This window comes from Calidris pugnax, unplaced genomic scaffold, assembly GCF_001431845.1.
Source record: "Calidris pugnax isolate Ruff unplaced genomic scaffold, ASM143184v1 scaffold1, whole genome shotgun sequence".
NCBI lineage: Eukaryota > Metazoa > Chordata > Aves > Charadriiformes > Scolopacidae > Calidris > Calidris pugnax.
In genome coordinates this window covers 378,471-390,459 of record NW_015090800.1, presented here as the reverse complement: position 1 = coordinate 390,459, position 11,989 = coordinate 378,471, and positions in this window count along the sequence as shown.

The following is an 11,989-nucleotide window of genomic DNA, read 5'->3' as shown; positions in this document are numbered from 1 at the left end:
GAGGAGGCTCCGGGGAGACCTCATAGCGGCCTTCCAGGACCTGAGGGGGGCCTACAGGAAGGCTGGGGAGAGCCTGTTTAGAAAGGCCTGCAGTGACAGGACGAGGGGCAATGGCTTCAAGCTGGAGGGGAACAGATTTAGATTGGAGATTAGGAGAGGGTTCTTCACTGTGAGGGTGGTGGAGCACTGGAACAGGTTGCCCAGGGAGGTGGTTGAGGCCCCATCCCTGGAGATATTCAAGGTGAGGCTCGACGAGGCCCTGGGCAACCTGGTCTAGTTGGGGGTGTCCCTGCTGACTGCAGGGGGGGTGGGACTAGATGGCCTTTGGAGGTCCCTTCCGGCCTGGGCAATTCTATGATTTATCTGCATTTGAGTGGCCAACCAGGTTTGGCCAGTGAGCAGTAAATACGGGTGGCATGTGTGTGAGGTGACAGCCATAGCTGAGCAAGAAGCAGGTTGGCCTTGAACCAGCCTGTTCAGGCAGCCAGTCACCATCAAAAAAAAAGAATAATTAAAAAAAAAAAATCTCCTGTATTAAGTCTCCGGAATAGCTTGCTGCTACTTAAACGGTGTGTTTATCTAGGGAGAGTTTCTGAAGGCCTTTTCTGGATGCGGCCTGCAGGGCCCAGCAGGGTAACAAGCAATGAGCAGTGTGGAGCAATGCGGCGGTCTCTGTGTCTGGTAAGGCTTCTCAGTTGGCTCATTTCTCAGCTTTTCCTCGTTCTGAAGGTTGCATGCACTCGTGCTTTCATCCTGGTGATTTTCCCCGTTCAGTCATTTTATACATGCAGCTGCCTATGCCGGATAATACCACATTGTTTCCAAAGGGCTTTATTTACGCTGAAGGTTTGTTTTTGGGTTTGTTTTTTTTTTTCCTTCATTTGAATTGTGTTTCAAATCTGCAAGGCTGTGTGATGTTCATGAAGGTGGATAATTGCGGAGGGGGAGGAGAAGCAGCTGTACAGGTGTAGGTACACGGGAAGATCTCCACTCCAGATAGCAAGGCCTGCAAGTTGGCTTCCATAGCAGAAGCACTGAGGTTCCGTGGAGAGCAGAGATGTGGGATGAGCACCAGATCCTAGCTGGGGAATAGAAGGAGAGCAGATCTACGAAGCTATGTTGGATCAAGTCCACGGGGAGCTTTACAAACCAAGAAAGACATTACTTATGCTGGGTCAGGTTTCTTTCCCCGCAGATGTTGTGTTAGCTCTTGCACTGTCATTATCTTGGACCTCTTCAGTGTGACTAATATTGCACGATTTTTGGATCATCTTTTCGCCTCCATGCGTGTTCAAATGCAAGGAATGAACCTTGGAAGGCTTTCTCTGTTGTAAATCCTTCCGTTACCCAAAGTAAAACTTTGAAATAACTTCCCCTACTGGGTTTTAATATATTGAATAGGGAGTCAGTATACTTTCGTTTACAAATCAAAACTACTTTACGTGCTTTGCAATTGCAAATGCAGAACTCTAAAAAAAAAACAGGGTGTTTTTTATGCTCCATTGTATGATAAGAATAAGAAAAATTATTTATGTTGGTCCGTGATAGCTGCTTTAACTCTGCTATGAATTAAAGGGGCTGTGACTGGGAAGAGGCTGTGGACGCGACGGTACAAACTCTATGATAATGCCTTATAAATGTGCAGAAACCCCAACGTTTCTGTTTTCTTTGAAAAACTTCAGTTCGTTTTGGTTCATGTTCCCTTCCTGTGTTTCTCTGTCATTCCGTTCTCTCCTAGCAACAGCTAATTTGGGAAGTGGCTTGTGATGCTGTGTGGCATTTAGACAATGTGTATGCGATGCCGGGATCAAACCTGGCTCAGCGTCACTAGCCAGGGTTGCAAGCATATGGTAATGTCCGTAAGGAATTAAACTAAAGCCTTGAGGACTGGGCAGAGAGTCTTTCCAGAAGAGCAAGGATCTGTCAACAGAATTGTAGCCCATATGTAATTCCTACAAATCTGTGAGCGGGAAATGCCAATGCTTATTAGACCGTGCATTAAATATCATTGAACAGATGTTCTGAGAGCCTTTCATTCATGGTGCTGTTAGCAATGAATGAGGTATTATGCTCCCATTCTGCATTTTTAAGTGAAGTGTAAAGAAATGTTTGAAAAGGAGAAATAGTGGAAAATGCACCCTGCTGCCATTCATGTTCCAAGACAGGTTTTTGTTCTCCGGTATCTAAAATTAATTATGCTGGAAATAGGTATTTAACAATGTAGTCTCAAGTTGTATAGAATATGAAATAACACACTGAGTATTATTTGTTTGTTTTCAATAAAATACATATGTGTCTCATATGGTAGAGATCTTTTTTTTTCAGAAACAGCAGTTCTTGAGAGCTTCTAGCCTTACCATTTCCTTAGGGACGTATTATGTTTGCTGTCAGGCTTGCTTCAATATATGTGTGTTTAACTCATGTTGCTTCTAAAGAGTTCAGAAGGCTGCAGGGAAAATTAGGTGTGATATTTTCCTAAATCCTAGTCAGAAAACTTCTCTAAGTCTCTTCCACTTTCTTTTCCTCTCAGTTCTCTCCTTGTTTCACGCTAATGTGAATTACTTTCTGGAGTTTCCTGTCTCTCTCTCTATTGCTTGTAGAAGTGTCTTGGCTGCCTGACTTAATCTAATCCTGATGCTTATTCAGATCAATTTATAGGAGAGGATCTCACCTGAGATTCCCATTAAAGGTCGCAGGGGAGGACTGTGATTTCCCCGTGAGTCACTCGCAGATGCAGTGCATTTACAAAAACCCAGGTGGATGGGTCTCAGACTTCAGCCTGTTTGTACCTTTGTTGACCTTATGATGTACAGATAAATTCATCATGGTTATGTGTGAGCTTCTTGGTCTCTCTCAACTAAGGTGGTCTGATTTTAACAAGAAAAAATAATGTTTAGTTTAAGAAAAAAAAAAAAAAAAGGAAAAAGAGTCTTGGAAAGGAGTATAAAACAGCATTCTTGAGAACTATATCCAAATTCTCAGGCCTTAGGAAAAGACCTTTCCAGAGGCTAGAGAGTACCATATCTGCCTGCCAGGGAGCTCTTGCACCATCATTTCAGATGTCTGATACCAGCTGGGTGAGGGACACTGAACATAAACACTAATGAACTGTTCACTGTCTTGACCACGCCAGAAGTGTAGCCTCCAGAGGCTCTAAACATGAAGAAACTTATCATTTAAAGATATTCCCCTTTTTGGTTTACTGTATCCGTTGGCAAAGAATGGCAAAACATGGCAAAAAATGTCTGTGTTTTGTACCTCAGTAGAGTGAAGAAAAAAATACATTAAGAGAAAATAGTAATTTTGAGGCACCTTCATTCATCTGCCACCATCTTATATGCCTGTCTAGGTTCTATATCATGCCTCCTTTCGGGTTTTAAAGGTGTTTTGTAAAGGGAGAGTGTGACATCAACAACAGATAGCCTAGAAGGCACTTAAGAGGGTTTGCATTTCATTCCTTTTGTGTTTTCTTTTTAGTTTGGTTGACTTGTGTGCTGTATTTTTATCTAAGTCAAAGACTTTTGACATCTCTTTGTAAATTATTATGATCATGCTTATTCTTGTCTTCTCTTTCAAAGTTATTAATTTGCTGTGCTTTGGGTGGGGTCGGAGCAGATGAGCTCCAGAGGTCTCTTCCAACCTAAGTTATTTTATGATTATAAAATAATTAATTAAAGATTCGTGTTTTCTTTTGAGTTTCCCCATGCAGGACTTCTGCATGAAGCCGTTTTGAAACACAAGGCGAACCATCTTTTCATGTTTTACTGTTTTTTGTACATTGGCATCATCAGCTGCATGTGCATCGTTCTGGGAGGGAAGTCTTTTTAGCAGCGTTTGCTGACCTGTGCAAAGAAAAGGATGGTCAGTGGAGTAGTACATCCCTTCTGTCACCCTGACAAACAACCCCCTTCCTTTGTTCTGTAAAACAGAACTGTAACTCAAAGTAACAGATTCTCAGAAGCTTCCCCAATTCTGTACTTCTGATTTCGGTATTTCATATTATATTCTGTGACAGAAGTGCTCCTTACCCACCAAGTGGCTCATTCATTATGAAAGTACCCGCTTAATGGATGCAAAGATTCAAGAAAAGTAAGAGGACTAATATGATTCAAATAGTTTCAGCCAAAGAATTAAAGATGACAATAGGAGGAAGTAATCAAACTAAGCTAGTTATCGGACCTTATTTCAGAACAGAATTTGTCGTTTGTGCTTAGATGTTAAATTGTGTTTCACTTATTAAAGATTAATAAAAAATATGCTAACCAAAAATGACACAAAGAACTTCATTTTGAGATGAACCTGCTCTTGGGGTTAATTTGAAATGTTGCTGTTTCTTGGCCTAAGGTGATTTCTGCTCCCGGCCATGTCCCTTCTTTATTTTAACCGAGCCAGGGAATTTCATTACTCATTTAGCTCTGCTTTCAAGCTCTTAACATGCTTATGTTGACTATATAATTGGGCATTTCAGAATGCTAAGCAGATTAATTGATCACTAAAAATATTACCCTGTTTCACCAACAAATTACATCAAACTTAGAGCTCTGAAATACTGTATGATTTCCTGAGACCACATTTCATTTGAGAGCGAAAGAACCACAGAAGCTGGGAGAAAATACACAAGGAAAGGAGGAATCACGAGGGCACGATAGCAGGCTGACAAATAACCATATGGATCATCTTGCTTTCAGTATCCAGTCATCTTAAAATCTTAGGTCTGGAAAAGGACATATGGTGTGATCTGTTCCAATCCTTCCCTATCATGGTCAAGCGTGTTACGCTTTCCTCTTCGTAAACCAAACAAGTTTCTAATTCTTGACTTACTGAAAAAGCGTGGAATTCTGCAAGCATGGCAACGCTTTTAGTCTTCACTTGAAACTTGCCTTAAAACTTGATTTCTTTTGGCTTCAGTAAGAACTTTTATCTGGCAATGGTTAGTCCTTATCTCTTCGTCTGTGTATGGTTAATTCTTTGGTGGGAGGTACTCGTCAGGCTATGTGTTAAATTCCACTAATTTGTCTTATGCCAACAGAAATTACTATGGCTTTGTCTGTTTGTTATTATTTCAGAGTAATTGCTGCTTTTTTTTTTTTAAGGTCTGTTTTATGTTCATTCTGTTGCAAATTCAATGGAAAGAATGTCTCGGAGCAAAGGGAAAACATGTCAAATAGCAGGAATTATGGAGCACAGGGTCTCAGATTGTGACACTGGTGGTCTCAAACGTGACAAAGGGCCGTTTGCTTTTTATTTTGGTAAACCCATTAAAAAAGTCAGTCATATTCTATAAAGGACACCAAAAAAACCATGGCAGCTGAGCGGGCTGTCCTTGAAATGCATGAATGGGCCGGTGACCCCGTGCCAGATTCTGCCGAGCCACCGGAGCTCCAAAGCCTTGAAGACTGAATTTAAACAACAACCACCTAAGCAAATGTAACGAAGAGAGCTTGAAAAACCTTCCTTAAGGGTTTTCAAATGGCTCGAGTAGCAGTCCAAATGTGCTGTTGATGCAATTTGGTTGGAACTGGGAATTTTTAACCTTTTTGGGGGATTGCTACCATTCAAATGGCTCGAGTAGCAGTCCAAATGTGCTGTTGATGCAATTTGGTTGGAACTGGGAATTTTTAACCTTTTGGGGGGTTGCTACTGCTGCTTGTGAAGCGTGAGCGTTGGATAAAGTGGGATGATGGTAAAGGTCCACCATCTTTTCATGCTGCCAGGGATGGCTGAACCCGGTTCTACCCATGTGGAGCTATTGTGTGGAAAAAAATATTTTTAAATCTGGAGTGTCCTTAAGAGAGAATTTTATCCTAGAGTTGACAGACAAAGATGACAAAAAATTTCATATATAATGTGCCAGTGACAGTAATGGTTTGTGTCTGTTCACTGACTCAGAATTAGATGAGGTTGAATGTAATATATGTTTTACTGTTTACGTCTTAACTGCCTGTTTTAGATTCCTCCTAGATTCCTCTTCAAGGAAAAGACTATTTCTCAGTACTTGTCTTCATAAAACTAATTTCGTCTTTGTTCAAGGACTCTAGGCTCTGGCTCATGCCTTGCAATCCCATTGAAATACATGGTTTTTTTGCAGTATGTGTAAAATTGCCATTGAACTGACGTGCTGATTTTTGCTCTAGGACAAACCACGTTCCCTTCTGAAGGGTAAAGTTATGGATTAGATAAGCAATTGTTTCTGAATATGTGCGCTAACCATCTGCCTGGTCCCCGTTTTCAGCATTTCAGTTGCAAGTTGCTGGGTTGTTATTTGGCAAACGGAGATCACTTAATTTGCAGAGGTAGCAAATGCATTTAGAGCGGGTCTGCGCGTTTAAAAGAGATCCCAAAGTGGTTTGAGAAGTTGCTGTGGTCATCTAAGGATGTAAAAGGACTTGTGTGGCCTAGAGAGAGCCCGGTTTGTAGGCTTGCTTGGTGTTTTTATCCAACACCTGCACTGCATCAGATCATCCAGTTAAAAATGTGTGTATCATCTCTTACCTCTGTATCTGGAGTATTGTGGAAATGGTACGCTTCTGAAAGTTGATAATGATGTGTGTTGGAAACGCAGTTTCAAAACCTCTTGTGGTACCTTGCGGTATAAAGAATGCTTTGGAAAGTTAACTGGTTCTTAATGTTTTCATGTCTGACTTACTGCCTTGTGTTTTCAAAAAGGAGGAAAAAAAAAATAATGAGGAAGACCCATTCTGAGGTCTGCGGGCTGAACTTGGGGAATATTTGAACTGAGCCCAATAATGCGAGCCTTAAATTTGTAGCCAACACCTTCTTCCATCAGTTAAGAATAGGACAATATGGAACCATTATTCCATGTGCTGTGTGTGCTGTTCTGATATAGCTGTTTTAGTGGAAAGCAAGTTGTTCTCTTCACCCTGAAGTCCAGAAAGGGCTCTGTATGATACTGAATTTGCATACATCTTCTGGCATATTTACTGGTGAATCTTCTGAAGCCAGCTACTGCTGCTCTGGTGTGTAAATGCAGTAGTCCGTGCCTACATACTAGAGAATAGAATTGAGCTCAGATTTGGCATTTAGCCCTGATTTTAGTCACTTGTGCTCCCTCCTGCCCAGTCTTCTCTCTTCCAGGACTTCACCCAGTGGTGCTTTTGGGTTCCCCTGTTCTGGGACTACTTGATCACTTGATTTGTGCAGGCTTACACGCATTTTTTTTTTTTTCTATGGTTCTGAATAAATGCTCTAGCCTTTGCTCCTGAGAGATGTTTTGGAGAGGATTGTTTAAAAAAAAAAAAAATTGTTTTTCCTGATATTCACTATAAACCTTAATAATTTCTAGGCTTTAATTTGGGGCCAAATGTGAGCACATCTTGTATTTATTTTTTGGCTAGCAGGGTAAAGCGTGTGTTTGGAAAAGGCTTCAGATTACACAGAGGCTGCTTGGACCATTGGCTTCAGCAGATGGAACTGCTTAACAGATACTCACCCCTGTTCTGTGTTCCTCCTTAGAAGGTTTTTGCATACTAATGGCCAGCCTTTAGATAGCGCTGCTTTAAATCTCTTGTGTAAAACTGAGAAATAATACAGCAGATATCATAATCTGTGTCGCCTTCCTCCACCCGCCTGCAATAATGTTGATTTGTAAAACCAAAAAGCTATTCATTGATAAAATCTTTCCCGGGCAGGGGTCAGCTGTCCATTTCCTGAGCCATACGTAGCTCTGTGGAGAATACTGCTTTTTCTCAGGAACAATCCTTCCTTTCTGTAATCTCTGTTCTATTTTCCATATGCTGTCCCTGGATTATTTCCAGGGAAGAAAAGAAACAACCGAAAAAGCTCCGACTGAACCAAAACCACCAAATCTTTCCCCAGCTTTGGTACTGTGGCAGCATCTATTCTCAGGCTCATATCTAAGTCCCTTTGTATGTGGTTGATTTCCGTACAGTTTCCATACATCCACATGTCAAAGCTCCAGTTTCTTCCTCTTGTGAACTGTCTCAGACTTGCAGTAGCTTTTAGGGTCAGCTTGCTCGGTTAAGAGACAGCAGAGTTTGGTCTTGGCTTGTGCATCTGCAATTTTTAAATCCGGAATTTATTTTAGTCATTTTTAGAGTGTATCCTTGCACTTTTTTTACTTCCGTCACTTACAAGGTTTATTTGAACTGCACTCTATTGCAACAAATAAACAGTCCTTCTGCATAATACTTTTTATTTTAGGAGAGCGGAACACTTCATAAACCTCAGATTCTCAAGTTTTTGGTTTTTTTTTTATTTCTTAGAATTACCGTAGCTGAAAGCCAGGAAATGGTGGAGCACGGTTGGAAATCTTTATCTAATTATATGCAGAGCTGGCATTCCCACCACTCCGCCGTCGGCAGGGTAGTCAGCCTGGAGGCTGAGAAAGAGAAGTGCTGGAGAGATAAGTCATGTCGAGGGGAATGGGAGGATTCTGAGAAACAGGATATGACACGGAGGCCATGGGAAAAAGTCAAATCTCCTCCTTTGCCACAAGCCCAGATGCTCGTGCTCACGCCGGCTTTTCTGGAGCGTCGTAGACCTCAGTAAGGTGGGCTCCATGTAGGTATGAGCACAGCTATGAAGAGCAGCTGGCTTTTGGGGGCCTTATACAGCACCCTCAACACTTAGTGTATGCTCAACATATAGTATGACCATACCAAGTGTATGCTCAACATACAGTATCACAGAATCTTGTAGGTTGGAAGGGAGCTTAAAGATCATCTTGTCCAACCGTCAACCTAACTGGCAAAAATAGACACCCACACAACAAACAAGGAGCATCATCACTAAACCATACCTCCCAGCACCACATCAACCCGTCTTTTGAACACCTCCAGGGATGGTGCCTCAACCACCTCCCTGGGCAGCCCATTCCAATGGCTGACGGTCAACACTTAGTAGATGATGAACTTGAATACAAATAATTATTATTAATGTTTGGAAAAGGCAGCTGCTCGTAGAAGCCAGGACAGTCCCCAAAACATGAGAAATTTTATGCTGAGGGAAGGATTTGGGCTTGGAACAAAACGCTGGGGATCTAAGGAGGAGGCCTTAGTGTTGCTAATGAATATCCACTTAGGCAGATTTGTCACTCATGTTTCTGAAAGTTTTGTGGCTAGATGAAAAGAATGTGCTTTTATTTCTTGAGCAGCTGTGCTTTTAAATGGGTGCAGCTGTACCACAGTGTCCATTGACACCAATTGCTTTGTGATTTAGAGTATTGGTTGTAGTGGGTAAGTGTAGTCAATCAAGTAGGGCGCTTTTTTTTCTCTCTCTTTTTTTTCTTCTCTCTCTTTTTTTTTTTCTTCTCTCTCTTTTTTTTCTTCTTTTTTTTTTTTTTTTTTTTTTTTCCCCTGGGAAGTGAGGAAATGCTAATGAAATAGCTGAAGTTTGTCAGGCTGGAGCAGGCACCACTTTTTTTTTTTTTTTTTTTTTTTTTTTTCCCCCTGGGAAGTGAGGAAAATCTAATGAAATAGCTGAAGTTTGTTAGGCTGGAGCAGGCACCACTGCCATGTATCTGTGAGGTGACTGTGAAAGCTTTTGAGGGATATGGAAGTGGATTCTGGTTTGTTGTTAGCCGAAGCCCAGCTTTGCCCGAGCTGTCTCTGTTTGTTCCAGCGAGGGCATGACCTGCCACATGCAACGTGGAAGTCATTTGAAAGATTTCCTATGGCAAGAACGACACTGCAGTTATGTAATGAAGTTTTTTTTGTTAGAAGTATGTGAAAACAGGAGCTGTGAACTTGCAGGCAATTCAGAGCTGAAATTTTTCCTTATTCTTGCTCCAGAGGGTTTTTTTGGAAAGTTTAATGGAATGCTGTTTGGCATTTTTTGATGGGAGTAAATGTGCGTGTCTGTTTTGAAGGAGACTTTTTTTTTTTTTTAACCATCCCATTCTAACAGTGGATTTTCTAAATTCACAGCATTGGGAGAGGGAAAGTTTTAATCTTGGCTGTGCTGACGATTTGCTGAGTAGGCTTGGAAAAGGCCTTCTGTTTTCCTTGTGTGGGGATAAATTCTTAAATGTCTACAAAAAAGTTTTATAAATATATGCTAAGGTATTTCAGCATAATATTTTAGAGGTAATACTGGAGCTTTAAATCCTCATCTTGAAGACTCTTTTAAAAAAAAGTAAAATTCAGGAAGACACTACTATTCAACCTCTGTCAAAACTGAGGTAAAATATTAGGAGGTGGAGTTTTTTGAGGGAGGTTGCTTTTTTTGTATAAATGACTGCAGTTTCTAGATGATAAGTATCTCCTCTAATTCTGCATGTCAATTATTTTGTGTAGTATTCTTAAATACCTAATTTTCTGTGTAAAAAATACAGATAATGTCACTCCAGATAATGCCATGCCATTGTACTGCTTTTCTTGAACGAAGGTGCCAAATTATTTTCCCTTTTTTATCCAAAAAGCAAATGAAAGCCCGTCTTTTAATTTGTTAGGCAGTTTTATTTGCACTTGGGAGAGTGGTAAAGATCTTAATTTTCCATCAGTTTCTTAAATCCAGGTGGTAGGGCAGAAGAGGGAGATGTGCATTGTGGCTGGAGTTTGGAGACAGTGGAGGAGGAGGAGCATTGGGAATGCACTACTTATGAGACAGCAGAGAATACACAGACGAGCAGTATTTTAAATGTCCCCACGATGCAAATTTCAGTAATCACTTGGGTTACCCACAGCAGCAAAGGCAACAAGGTCTTGTGAGCCAAACACAGGGAAGTTGTGGATGCCCCATCTTCCTTGTTCGATGGGACCTTGCCAAATTTGACTGGAGATTGCGCTTGATAATCTATCTAACTTTCTAGCTCCAGCTCTGCTTTAAAAAAAACCTTTAAGCTCATTAATTTTCTAATGGAAGCGACTTGCTGCAGTGCTCAGGTGCTTTGAGATGCTGCCTTGTCCATTTGAGCTCAGGAAATGCTACAGTTTCTTGATGCTTTTGTGATGCCTGCTTTTGTTAGTTTTGGTTTTGGTGGTTTTGGTTCTTTTCTTTTCTTTTAATCACACTTGTGTCCAACTGAAGTTTAAGTTAGATTAGATTGTGATTTTTGACTCTTTCATTTAACATGACTCTTTAAAGCAGAGTGAATCCAATACTAAACTTCTTTACCTTGTCCATTAGCACAGGGATTAGCACAGTTCTGGGCCCATCACTACAAGAAGGACATGGAGGTGCTGGAGCTTGTCCAGAGGAGAGCCACCAAGGTGGTGAGGGGTCTGGAGAACCAGTCCTACAAGGAGAGGCTGAGGGAACTGGGCATGTTGAGTTTGGAGAAGAGGAGGCTGAGGGGGGACCTCATTGCCCTCTACAACCCCCTGAAAGGAGGGTGTAGAGAGGTGGGGGTTGGCCTCTTCTCCCAAGGGAATAATGACAGGACCAGAGGAAATGGTCTGAAGTTGGGGCAGGGGAGGTTTAGATTAGATATTAGGAAGAATGACTTTCCTGAGAGGGTGGTCAGGCACTGGAAGGGCCTGCCCAGGGAGGTGGTGGAGTCACCATCCCTGGAGATATTTAAGAAACATGTAGACGTGGCTCTTCAGGGTATGCTCTAGTGCCCGATATTGTTGGGTGTGGTGATTGTTGTGGTGATGGCATGTTGGTTTTGGTGTTGTGAGGTTTTTTTTGATTTGGGTTTTGTTTTTTTTTTTGGTTGGACTCAATGATCTCAAAGGTCCCTTTCAACCATGAAGATTTTGTGTGATTCTGTGTGATTTTGATTGATAGTTGTATTTTTAAAGGAGAAAATTGAACTGCACCCTGATCTGTTGACTGGGCTGTCGCTCACTCTTGAATGTTGGAACTGACAAACCTTTCCCTTTATTGTGGTCCTGAGAGAGGCTTTTGAGATGTCACTGCATAACAACTGCCAGCAGCACAACCTTGCCAGTGCTTTCGGGAGCTGAGAAATCATCTTGTGTCTGGTAACATTTACTGTCACAGCCACACAGATTTTAGTACTGAAAAAACCTGATCAGACACTTGGGGTACCATTGTCTTTCCAACT